The following is a 12,052-nucleotide window of genomic DNA, read 5'->3' as shown; positions in this document are numbered from 1 at the left end:
CCTGAAAAACCAGTGCTATGACCAAGTTAATGAATGTATCCATCACTCCCAAGTTTCCTCATGCCCTTTCATAATCCTTCCCTTCTACCCCTACCCATACCCACCCCAATCCCCAGAAACCATTCATCTGACTTCTGTCACTAGAGGTTAGTTTGCATTTTTAAGAATCATTTAGTTCTCTTTTTGTCTGACTTTTTAAACCTACTGATGGATATTCAATGTTAATAATAGTGTCCTCCAAAGAGCAGGAGTCTTTTTCCTTGTTCTTGTTGTTTTGATAAAGTCCAATTTATCAATTTGTTCTTTTCTGAATCATGCTTTTGGTATTCTAAGAAATTCTGTTCTAAACCAAGGTCACAAAGATTTTCTTCTAGAACTTTTATAGTTTTATGTTTTACATTATCTATTTGGGGTTAATATTTGCATATGTTGTGGTGTATGGATTGAAGTTCTTTTTTTCTGCATATGAATATTATATCACCATTTGACTATCCTTTTCCACAGAATTTCCTGTGTACCTTTGTCAAAAACTAGGTGTCCATATGTATATAGGTCTATTTCTTGACTATCTATTCTGTTCCATTGATTGTTCTGTCTATCCCTACCACAGGGGTCAGCAAACAATGGCCTCCAGGTCAAGCCTGGCACACTGCCTATTCATGTACAGCCTCAAGCTAAGAATGATATTCACATTTCAGAATGGTTGGAAAAAAATCAAAAGAATGGTTTTTTATGACATGTAAAAATTATATAAATTTAAATGTTGGTGTCTTTAAATAAAAGTTAACTGAAACACACACACACAAAAAAAATGGATGGGCTAAGGATCAAGGTCATATTAGCTCTCCAAAGCAAAAGAAAAAACCAGGCTCTTCCACTATGGAGAACAGTATGGAGGTTCCTTAAAAAACTAAAAACAGAACTACCATACGACCCAGCAATCCCACTACTGGGCATATACCCTGAGAAAACCATAATTCAAAAAGAGTCATGTACCAAAATGTTCATTGCAGCTCTATTTACAATAGCCAGGACATGGAATCAACCTAAATGTCCATCATCGGATGAATGGATAAAGAAGATGTGGCACATATATACAATGGAATATTACTCAGCCATAAAAAGAAATGAAATGGAGTTATTTGTAGTGAGGTGGATGGAGTTAGAGTCTGTCATACAGAGTGAAGTAAGTTAGAAAGAGAAAAACAAATACCGTATGCTAACACATATATATGCAATCTAAGGGAAAAAAAAAAGGTCATGAAGAACCTAGTGGCAAGACGGGAATAAAGACACAGACCTACTAGAGAATGGACTTGAGGATATGGGGAGGGGGAAGGGTAAGATGTGACAAAGTGAGAGAGTGGCATGGATATATATACACTACCAAACGTAAAACAGATAGCTAGTGGGAAGCAACTGCATAGCACAGGGAGATCAGCTCTGTGCTCTGTGACCACCTAGAGGGGTGGGATAGGGAGGGTGGGAGGGAGGGAGGTGCAAGAGGGAAGAGATATGGGAACATATGTATATGTATAACTGATTCAGTTTGTTATAGAGCAGAAACTAACACACCATTGTAAAGCAATTATACTCTAATAAAGATGTTAAAAAAAAAAAAAAAACCAGGCTCTTTCTAACAGGAAGTATTCTGAGATAGATGGTGGCTTTATACAGTTATATATATATATATATATTCAGCAACATATAGACTTCTGGATTGTCTTACAACTTTAGTGAACTTCTTATCAAAACTTTCAGCTGATAAATAAGAAATTTGAGTAAAAGAAAAGGTAGGTGATTTACTGAGAGTTACACTGCACTTTTGCATTTAACAATGAGCCTTTTAATTGTTGACTCAGTCACATAATAAGTAAAGACCTCAGGTCAAAACTAAGGACTTCATTTTTTAATTACTGCCACCTAAAAGCAACATTTGAATATTGTTTACAGTGGTGGGAGACTTAGGAGAAGATGTATATGTGAGTTCAGCATTATCTCTCAGACCGCCATTTAACCTTACTGTGAAATGGAAATATGAAAAAACCCAGTTTACCACAGCAATCAGGGAAAGGTATCATCTAAATGTTACCAACTTAGAAGAAATGCTTCCTGCTATCATGCATATAAAGCCAATGTCATGCTCTAGAGAGGGATAAAATACACCTGGACTCTATTTTCTTTCTGTGGGTCAACAACATTTGAAAATAACGGTGATAGAAGACTGCAGAGTACATGTAGCAGCTTTGCCAAACAAAAAACCAGAGTCTTGTCTGCGAGGTGGTGGAGGTTGGACAAACAGGCTGGTCTGGAGCCTGACCAACAGGAAGTTCAAAGTGGGTGATAGGTCTTGGTGCAGCAGCTTGAAGTAAAGCACAGAAACAAGCATGTTGGTCATGTCCTGATAGGGCTGTCCCAGGCCCAAATCCATCTCCTGTCCCCTGAAGCTTCTAGCACTAGATAGATAATATACAGTATATTTACACCGGCCAGCTCTCCAAGATACAAGTAACTCACAGGAAGAATTCTAATAGCAAACAGTTTCTCAGTGAGGAAAATCCAGAACTTATACTCTGTGTTTAAGGTCAAACACTAGATAGAGGAGCACATGAATTTGAGTAGGAATATGTTCATTACTGCATTCTTTATTTCAAAAAATTAGAATTAACCTAATGCCCACCAGAAAAAATATTTTTATAGTAAATTTTGGTTCATCCATACAATGTAATTCAATGTAGTTATTAAAAATAATTTTAGAAGAATAATTAACAAAATGGGGAAATGTTGATGCTGTATTTTAAATTAAAAATCTGGTTAAAAAGTCCTGTTTGCACAATGATCATAACTTTTTAAAATACATGTGTAAATATGTACATACATCCATAAATTTAAAACTAGATTGATTAATATCACTATGCAATCATTGGTCACATCACCCCTCTGCTTAAAAGACGTCAATAGCTTCCTGTTACATTTAGGAAAAGCTGACCTTCTCAACATGGCTCTCAAGGCCTTCCTTGTTAAGCACTCTCCTTATATCAGCAGCTCCATTCACATTACTCTCCCCCACTACTCTCTAAGTTTTGGAAATTTTTCTTCACTGCTTCAAATATGCCCTGATTCTTGCTACTCAGGTTGCTGGTAATGGTCTCCCAATCCAGCCTCCTTTTGTAAGCCACCCCTACACACATACACTGCTCCTCCCTCACCTTAGGAATTGCTACTCAGTACTCAGAGCTCAGGTCAAATCATCACGTATTCATAGAAACATTCTCTGATAACTATACCAGTTCCCTCTGATAAATCTACATTCTTCTCACTCACATTTCTCATTACATTTAAATAATATTTACTTGTTGAAAGCATGACACTCAGTGGTCTGTAAGTTATCATGAGAAGAGAGATTTGATATTTCTTGTTTCCTTTATATGTAGCATGGCTTCCTGTATATTGTAAGCACTCAAAATATATTTAATAATATAACTGGCATCTCTTAGGTGCTTACCTGTTTTATATGTTTTATCTATATTAACTCATTTAATCTTCACCACAATCCAAGAAGTGGCTCCTGTTCCAAACCCCTGTTTTAAAAAGTATGAAGCCATAACACTGACATATTGAACTTACTCAAAATTGCATAATAAGTAGGGAAAGGATTCATATTCAGGCAGTTTGACTTAAGAGCCCGTGTTCTTCACCACTAATAATAACAAACAATACTTACATAACATATGTAATTAACCAGATATTCTTCTAAATGCTTTACATATACTGAAGCCTCATAACAAACCCAGGAAGTAGGCACTATTACCATCTGTATTTTATAGATGAAAAAACCGGGGCACAGAAACGTTAAAGCAATTTGCCCTGGTCGTGTGATTAATAAGTGGCAGAATAAGAATCTGAACTCCGACATTCCACTGTGAATACTACTCTATGCTCCTTTTATATGGTAGCAAAGAAAGGGAGAGAGGAGGGAGCTTTCCTTGGTGTAGGAATTATGAATGAATTCTTTATTTTTCTTTTACTGTCTAACAATTATGTGACAAATGCATTTTCATATTGAGAAAAAAGTTATTTTTAAAAATTATAATGTAAAATCAATAACCCCTGGTGTAAAACTACTCATAAAATCATAATCATATGGCTTGGAAATTTGCCTGAGTGCTTCTCTAATCCAACTTGCTCTCTGATATTTGTGTATCCTCCACAATACTGACAAGTAGACTTCCAGCCTCTTGTAGATCAGCCTCCAGTGTTGGCTGATAATTAACATGCACCTCAAGAAACTGTGGCTAGTCTACCTATGAACTGAGGGATATCATCTCCCCAGCGTTTCAATAGCAGATGACTGCAACAAAATCAAGTGATTCATTTTTAAAATAATTTCACACTATGCAGATGCTGTGAGATACTGGAGACAGTAAGCTTTCTCAAAGAAAATTATTTTTTTAAAATAACAATTCAGCTTCATATGGATTACTTTCTGAACCCCTAAAGAGCAGATGGAATAAAATATTTTAACGACAATAATTAAGATCATTGAAGGGTTTATATGATCTTTCTCTTCAACACTGAAAAAAAAAGGTTTTTGTGTATTTTACTTTTTAAAACTGGTTTTGTGATGGCTCCCTTAATTGTCCCTTTTCCTATAGAAATGGAGACTCCTTCCCCACTGCCCACAAAGTACCCTGTATGTATTTCTAGTGTAGCAGCTTTCACAATTTATGCTCCTTATTATTTATGTGCCTGCTCCTCTTTCTTATTCCTATTTTTACTTTGCTTTCCTGGCATCTAACTCATTTTAAGAATATTAGGCTCCTAGGGCTTCCCTGGTGGCACAGTGATTAAGAATCCTCCCGCCAATGCAGGGGACACGGGTTCAAGCCCTGGTCCGGGAAGATCCCACATGCCGTGGAGCAACTAAGCCCACGTGCCACAACTACTGAGCCTGTGCTCTACAGCCCACTAGCCACAACTACTGAGCCCTCAAGGCACAACTACTGAAGCACGTGCGCCTAGAGCCCGTGCTCCACAACAAGAGAAGCCACCGCAATGAGAAGCCCGCGCACCGCAACGAAGAGTAGCCCCGCTCACCGCAACTAGAGAAAGCCCGCGCGCAGCAACGAAGACCCAAAGCAGCCAAAAATAAATAAATAAATAAATAAATAATTAAAAAAAAAAAAAAAAGAATATTAGGCCCCTAAAAAAAAAACTTACGATCACTCAAGAAAAAAAGTTTCTAAATGAAAAAGTAATTTTATAATAGCTCAAATTCTTTACTTGATTTTTAACCCATTAAAATAGACATATGTGAAAAATTTCATTTTTAAAAAATATTTCCCCTCCTTAGCACTTTCTCCACTCATCTCATCTACTTTGTTGTTTCTAATACCCATAAACTACCCTGGAAAAAAAATCCATCCCTCAGTCCCTTCCCCAAAGCACCTCAACTTCTCTCCTTTCCCCTTTTCGCCCATTCTGTTTTCTTTCCCCTTTTCTCCCACCAAAGAACTGATCTGGCAAAGACGGAAGGAAAAAAACCCAGTATATTTGAAAAGTAACTTTTACCATGACCTAGCCAGCTTTTGTGTCAAAAGCTTAACAACTGTCTTCTGCAGTTTCCTTTTTCTTTTCCTGTCCCCAAACACTACCTATTAGTTACTTAAACGTATGGTCTGTAGCTACTGTCCTTCCATGTCATTGGCTTGAAACAGACTCAAAAACTTTAATGAGGGACTATCATTAAACTATTTTAAGACTAATTCTAAGTGGAGAATAAAGGTCATAATACCACTGTAGCAGCTAAAAGCACTTTTGCTGACATTGTCTAATTTTCACAGAACTCTAGAGACATAGGCAATTATTTCCACTATGCCTCTACAGATAAGGTGTTTTAGGCACAATGAGTAGGATAATGGGGGTCAATCATTGTTTGCTCCAAAAATAGACTTATATCTACTAGTATTCATGGGAGACCTATTTGTTTGACAAGACTTGGCCTTCACAAAAGAATATTTTATCATCCTTCTCTTGCCTAATACAGAAAAACCCAAAGACTTACATATTTTCATTAGTAAGTTGGAGTTGCACTCTTTAAGTCACACGTATTAATAATTAAAGACCCCTCCCCCAATTCTGCAAAAAAAAAAAAAAAAAGTGCTATCTCTAAGCATAAGCAGTTGATAGCCAGCATTTGTATAACAGCTTTATTTAAAAGAAATCCTGTATAATAAAAAAAAGATTTATTTTCATTGGGGAAAAAACCTTCAAATTGTTGATTAATCCAAACAATTGGAAGATTATACTACTCACAATGTTATTTACATATTTTTTTTACGTATTCCATTTTATTTTAAAAGTTGATATCTGAATCACATACTCTTTTTTGGGGGGGAGGGTATAGTTGTTTTACAATGTTGTGTTTGTTTCTACTGTACAGTGAAGTGGAGTTCCCTGTGCTATACAGCAGGTTCTTATTAGTTATCTATTTTATACATATTTGTGTATATATGTCAATCCCAATCTCCCAATTCATCTCACCCCTCACCCCCCCCTTTCCCCTCTTGGCTGAATCACATACTCTTATAACAACTCTCACTGGAACACATTCTAGAAGTGTGTAAAAGCCTATACTTAAGATTCATCTAGACCATTTTCCTTGAAGTCACACTTCAGAATCTGCTACTCTTCCATTTAGCTTCATATTTTTGTCCTAGTTACCCTTCACTAGAACTTCTGCCCTATTGACTCATTCTGACACACTGCCCAGTTTAAACTTGAATGAAGAAAAAGGTGCCAATCGTTCATTTGGGAGGTGGAAGCACAGGACGGCATGGGTAAGAGAAAAAGGGAAGTGAAGCAAGGAAGAGGAGGGTGTAATGTGATGCTATGTGCTTTCACACATGCTTCCCCGTCACAAGAGCCTGCAAAAAGACACAGCAGATCATTCAACAGACATGTCCACACAACCTCCAGGAGTTCTCCAGAAGGGCTTCAAAGGGGAAGAGAATCTTGGAATAGCTGACAGAAGGAAAAAAGATAAGAATTTTGCCTAGCTCCTTCCTGTCTCACATTTCACTGTTCTTACCACGGAGAACTAACTTCCCTGCACTTTCATGTTCCATTATCCTGTCCCTGAGACAGTTCAGGAAACCAAAACCCCTTGCCTCTAGTGTGGTGCTTTAACCAAGTTCAAGAATCCAAGGGTGATCTAATGTAAGTGCAGTGATAACCGAAAGATAAAGGAAGAAAGAAGCAATTCAGTGAGGAATACAGTGTTATTATTGCGATACAGACACCTAGGACATAATTATGATATACACCCACTTGCTGAAGACGCCACAACTCTTGAGCAAGAAATACTCTGGCCTTTCTCAGCTGGGCAATCAACATGTTTAGGGATCAAACAGGGATCAGACAAGATGTACTGGAGTTCAGGTCCTGACCCATAGCTAAGCCAAGGTAATAAACCTGAGAGAGCCAGAAATAGAAACAGTCAGAGGTTGAGTACAAACCAAAGGCCTTAGAGAGTACTAAACATTGAAGTTGAGAAAACCAGAAGCAAACACCAAAGCTGAGGTCACAGATGGCTTCAAAGTTGGTTGATGAAGTCCAAGACTAAAAGCAGAAAGAACAAAAGTAGAGTCAAAACAGAAATGAAGTAATGTAAGCAGAATCCCATGCAACTGCTTTAAAAGTGCCGAAAAGATGGGACTTATCTTTATATGCCATTAGGCATGTGGCAAGTGGGTAAGTAAGTCTCTCTTAAAAGTTTGGCATCATTACAAACAGAGAAAATATAATGGGAATAGGAGACTGATAAGAAAAAAACTTTTAGAAATAAGCTTTATGTAACCTAATTGTCCTTTGACCATGCCAGCTTGACAACCAAAATGAAGTCACATTTTTATCAAGCACACTAGTCACATAGGCAAAATGTTGTATCAAGGGCGTACTCTGATCAAAGAACTACAGTTAGGACCTCATCATGCAGTTCTTATTTAAATAGTCTGAGCCCCTTCCTTCATGGATTTTGTAGTCTGATGGGGTATAGCGATAATTAATAAACAAGTATATACTTAAAATTGTTAAGTGCTGTGAATTAAAAGAACAAGACACCATGACAGAAAAAAGCAGGGAAAGAGAAGAGAGAATACACTTGAATACTGTTGTCAGGGAGGACCATTTTAAGGAGTTACCAATTAAGCTGAGATCTGAAGCATGAGAGAAAGAAAACAGTGATAGTGAAAGAGCCTCCTATACAAAGCTGACAGCATGGCCAAGTCCCCAAAGCTAGAGAGAGATTGGCTTCATCAAGAAATGGAGAGAAGCCAGGATGGCTAAAACATAACAAAAAGGAGTAACCTGAGATGAAGATGGAGAGGGCCTGGTAGGCTTTGATTAGGATTTGAATTTTATTTTAACTCCAGTGTGAAGCCGTTGATGGGTTTAATTATTTCAGTTTAATGATTTAAAGCCTTCATCCTACTTAACTGCTGGAAGTCAGCAGGTTGCACAAATATGACCAAGAATCCCCGAAGGGCAATTAGATGTTCCACAGATATGTCCTGTTTTCACCTGCTGCCTCAGCCCCATGTCCTGCTGTAGATCACTGCCTGAAGGGCTGGGATTACTGTCTCCTTTCAGTGTATACTACTCTCCATTATACTACTTTGCCCCATGCATGAACAGCATTGCTAAAACAGGCTGCAATTTTAATGGACTTTACTGAAATGAGGGAAATGAAAGAGAAGTAGAACCCAAAGAGTAACTTATAACCACTGGTAGGTATATCTATTATTAGAACTCATAGGTCTAGATCCATCCTTGGGTTTGGACAGTACCACATGGTCCCAGACCATCCCAGACAGTCTCCATGATACAGAGAGGCCAGATTGCCTTCAATCTCTCCCACCCTTACCCTGCTTCTTGTTTCCTATCCCCAGATCAGTCTCTTCCAAGGATGATTGATAACACAAATGAATTACCTTCAAAGGAAAGTTAACCCCCAATGTCTTCTTACCCACATGCGTGAGATCCACCCCTGTGATACTTAGCTACACTAGAACCCAACAACCCATCATCGATAAAAGCTGAACTCATACAGTGTTTGAGATATTAACAGGCCAGTCTAGTCTGAGCTTATCCAAACCGAGTCTAATTCTTTTCCATAATTCAAGGTAAAGATTAGTCCTCCTATACATCCTTCCTGCAGGATCTCTGTTCATATGATGAAGCAGCAAGTTTTAGGCATAGTTCATTCTAGGTCCATATTTAAAATAGACTTAATTCTCTCAAGGACAGAGCTACAGCTATGCAACCCTGTCTATCATATAGACCATCTCTAGTAATGTCACAGAGTAGTTTACTTCCTTCAAATTACAGTGCCTCACAAAATCTTCAAGTTTGGAGTATTTTTTTTTACTTTTGCATAAAAAAAAATTTACTATGATTCCTCCAAAACAAAAATATAATTTGCACCAAAGGTGTATTCAAGTCTCCCCTCTCAGCAAAACAGAAAATGATTAAAGCCTGAAAACAGACATGTAATTTTCTTCCTTTCTAGCTTAAAAGAACTATTGCATTTGCCTTCACCAAGAATATAAGCTTGTTTTAATTGTAAGTCATTGCAGTAAAACAGCTCTCTTCTTCAAACTCTAGCTCCAAGGATTCTCTTCAGTCTGCTACCTTTTCACTGGATCATTGTTGCAGATCCTTCACTTTGATTCAAGTTCTGTACTTCACCCACCCATGGGAACAATTTTTGTACTGTAAGGAGGGCACCCTACCTGGCTCTCACACAAGTCCTACTTGTCAGCCTGATCCCATCATGTGATTCAGCTCCTGAGATCCCAGCCTAGTTCAGAATTCTGTTCACACACCACACCAGCCTCCAGCATCACCTGAAAGATAAATTGGAACTGTTATTCTCAAACAGTTGAGAACTTCAAGGACTCCTCTGTGAACTGATGTTGTGATGCACACACGACAGCATCTCAGAAGCCAACATAGCTCAACCTCACCACCACTGGGGTTCGGTGGATTGTAGGGAACCTGCAAACTTGACTAAGCATGGGAAAAAATATGCTCAAAGGTTTCAATGCCAATAGCCTTCAGTATTGCCCCACTACCCCACCCCCTCACCGACCCTAACCCTTGCCCAGTGGCCAGTGATGGCTAGTGTTTTGTTCCAGAGCTACCTTTTCCCATAGCTATTCTAACAGTGCCCTCCAGTGGCAGGTGATTCAAATGCAATTAAAGAAGCCTGATGAGGGAATTCCCTGGCAGTCCAGTGGTTAGGACTCCACGCTTCCACTGCAGGGGGCCCAGGTTAGATCCCTGGTGGGGGAACTAAGACCCCGTGTCCCACAAGCCACATGGCACAGCCAGAAAGGAAAAAAAAAAAAAAGCCTGGTGAAGAATCATACCATAAAGGGATAAAGAGTCAACTTAATCCAAGAATCATACCATATAGGGATAAAGAGTCAACTTAATCCAATATCTACCCAGTGCCTAGGGACTATCCAAGAGCTATTCACCTATGACCTGGATAATTTCTGGTTCTCTGTCTTGTACAGATATCTGGGTACATGAAATAAGGGTCAGACAGACTTTTTCTTCCAACTGGGAAGTCCACTGATCAAAGACCAACTAGTCTGTCAGATAGTACTAGGTAAACCATATCACCACCAATAGCACCACCATTAGCCACAGACATTAAGAAGGGAGCGGAAGGAAGGGCCTGTAGCTCTACATACAGAGCTACATATAACTGTGCCTTATAGTCATGGCTTCTCACAGAGCATCTGAAATAAAATGGTCTAGTTCTATGGTCGCAGTTTTGGAAAGCAGTTAAATATGAGCTCTTTAATAGCTCTTTGTTATTTAAACCCTAGAAAGTGTTTAATGTTCACATTTTCTAGGCTGAATTCTATTAACTCAACAAGTTTGGGGTGGGGAAACAGGCTGGCAGAGTGGACAGGCAGGATATCCAATTCTGCCTCTGCAGAGGAGCCCACTGCCCTCTCATCACCGTGCCATGAAGCTTAATGGAAGGATTCTCCTCATTCTGATGTAGTACAGCAGGCATTCCTGTGAAAATAATTGTGTACTCACGTGTGGAGAGCAACTTTATAAACCAAACGATTATCATTTCTGTTCAATTTCCCACAAAAACCGTAAGGGCAAATATTGCCAATGGCCCCATTCATATTCCTCATCCCATTTGCCACCACTATGATATGAATTCCAGATAAATGCACCATCTCTGGAGAAGATATATCAGACAAAGAAGTAAAAAGTTTCCTTGGTGATTATGATACCCAGTCAGATTTGGGAAGAAATGCATGCTACCCTCAAATACCTTCAAATGCTGATGTTCCCATAATGTTTACGTGTTATAATTTAATTAATTATTCTCTTTAAGTGGGACTTGGGTTATTTCCAATTTTTCAACATGAAAAAAAAAATCCTGCAGTTCAGTGAATGACTTAAAATTGAATTTCTTTTCCCTTTTTGGTAAATTTTTGGTCAAAGGATCTGGACAATTTTTAACTCTTTTTGGATAATATTTAATTGCTTTGTAGAAATACTAAATCCTCTAACAGTGCTACCAGCAGTAAATACACTGCCTAAAATCCTATCAACATTAAATTTTATCATGATCATTAATTTTTCTTAGTGTAGTGGTTATATAACAATACAGTCAAGCTGTTTTAATTTACATTGCTATGACAGCCCTGCAAACTTCTATGTGATGGAAGCCTTCTGAATATCCTAGATATAAACATCTAGGCAAGATAAAACTCAAGCTAAATACTACTTGGACTAATAGATGTACTAATGCAGTCTTGTGATAAATGGATATTATTCTTTTCTAGGACAAAGTTATTCAATGAATATGCAATGAACTGAAAACATTCTAAAGGGATTTATTTTGGGTATACTGGGAATTTCCTTTTGTCAACATTCCTTATTGCTATGACAGCAAATTAGGCAAAATCAAACACGTTCGTTATCTCTCAACTTTCGTGATCTCTGATGAGTAGCT

General features: G+C 38.2%; 1 long non-coding RNA gene across 1 annotated transcript; it reads left to right on the top strand.

Moving 5' to 3' along the window:
• Window positions 1-211: 211 nt before the first annotated feature.
• On the top strand, window positions 212-5,195 carry LOC309634332. Its single transcript, XR_014247990.1, has 2 exons — window positions 212-868; window positions 1,630-5,195. It is a non-coding gene; the product is annotated as an uncharacterized lncRNA (long non-coding RNA).
• The last annotated feature ends 6,857 nt before the right edge of the window (window positions 5,196-12,052 follow it).

This window comes from Balaenoptera borealis (genome assembly GCF_965194805.1).
Source record: "Balaenoptera borealis genome assembly, chromosome: 8".
In the NCBI taxonomy this organism is placed as follows: domain Eukaryota; kingdom Metazoa; phylum Chordata; class Mammalia; order Artiodactyla; family Balaenopteridae; genus Balaenoptera; species Balaenoptera borealis.
This window is presented reverse-complemented; position numbering and strand designations above follow the sequence as displayed.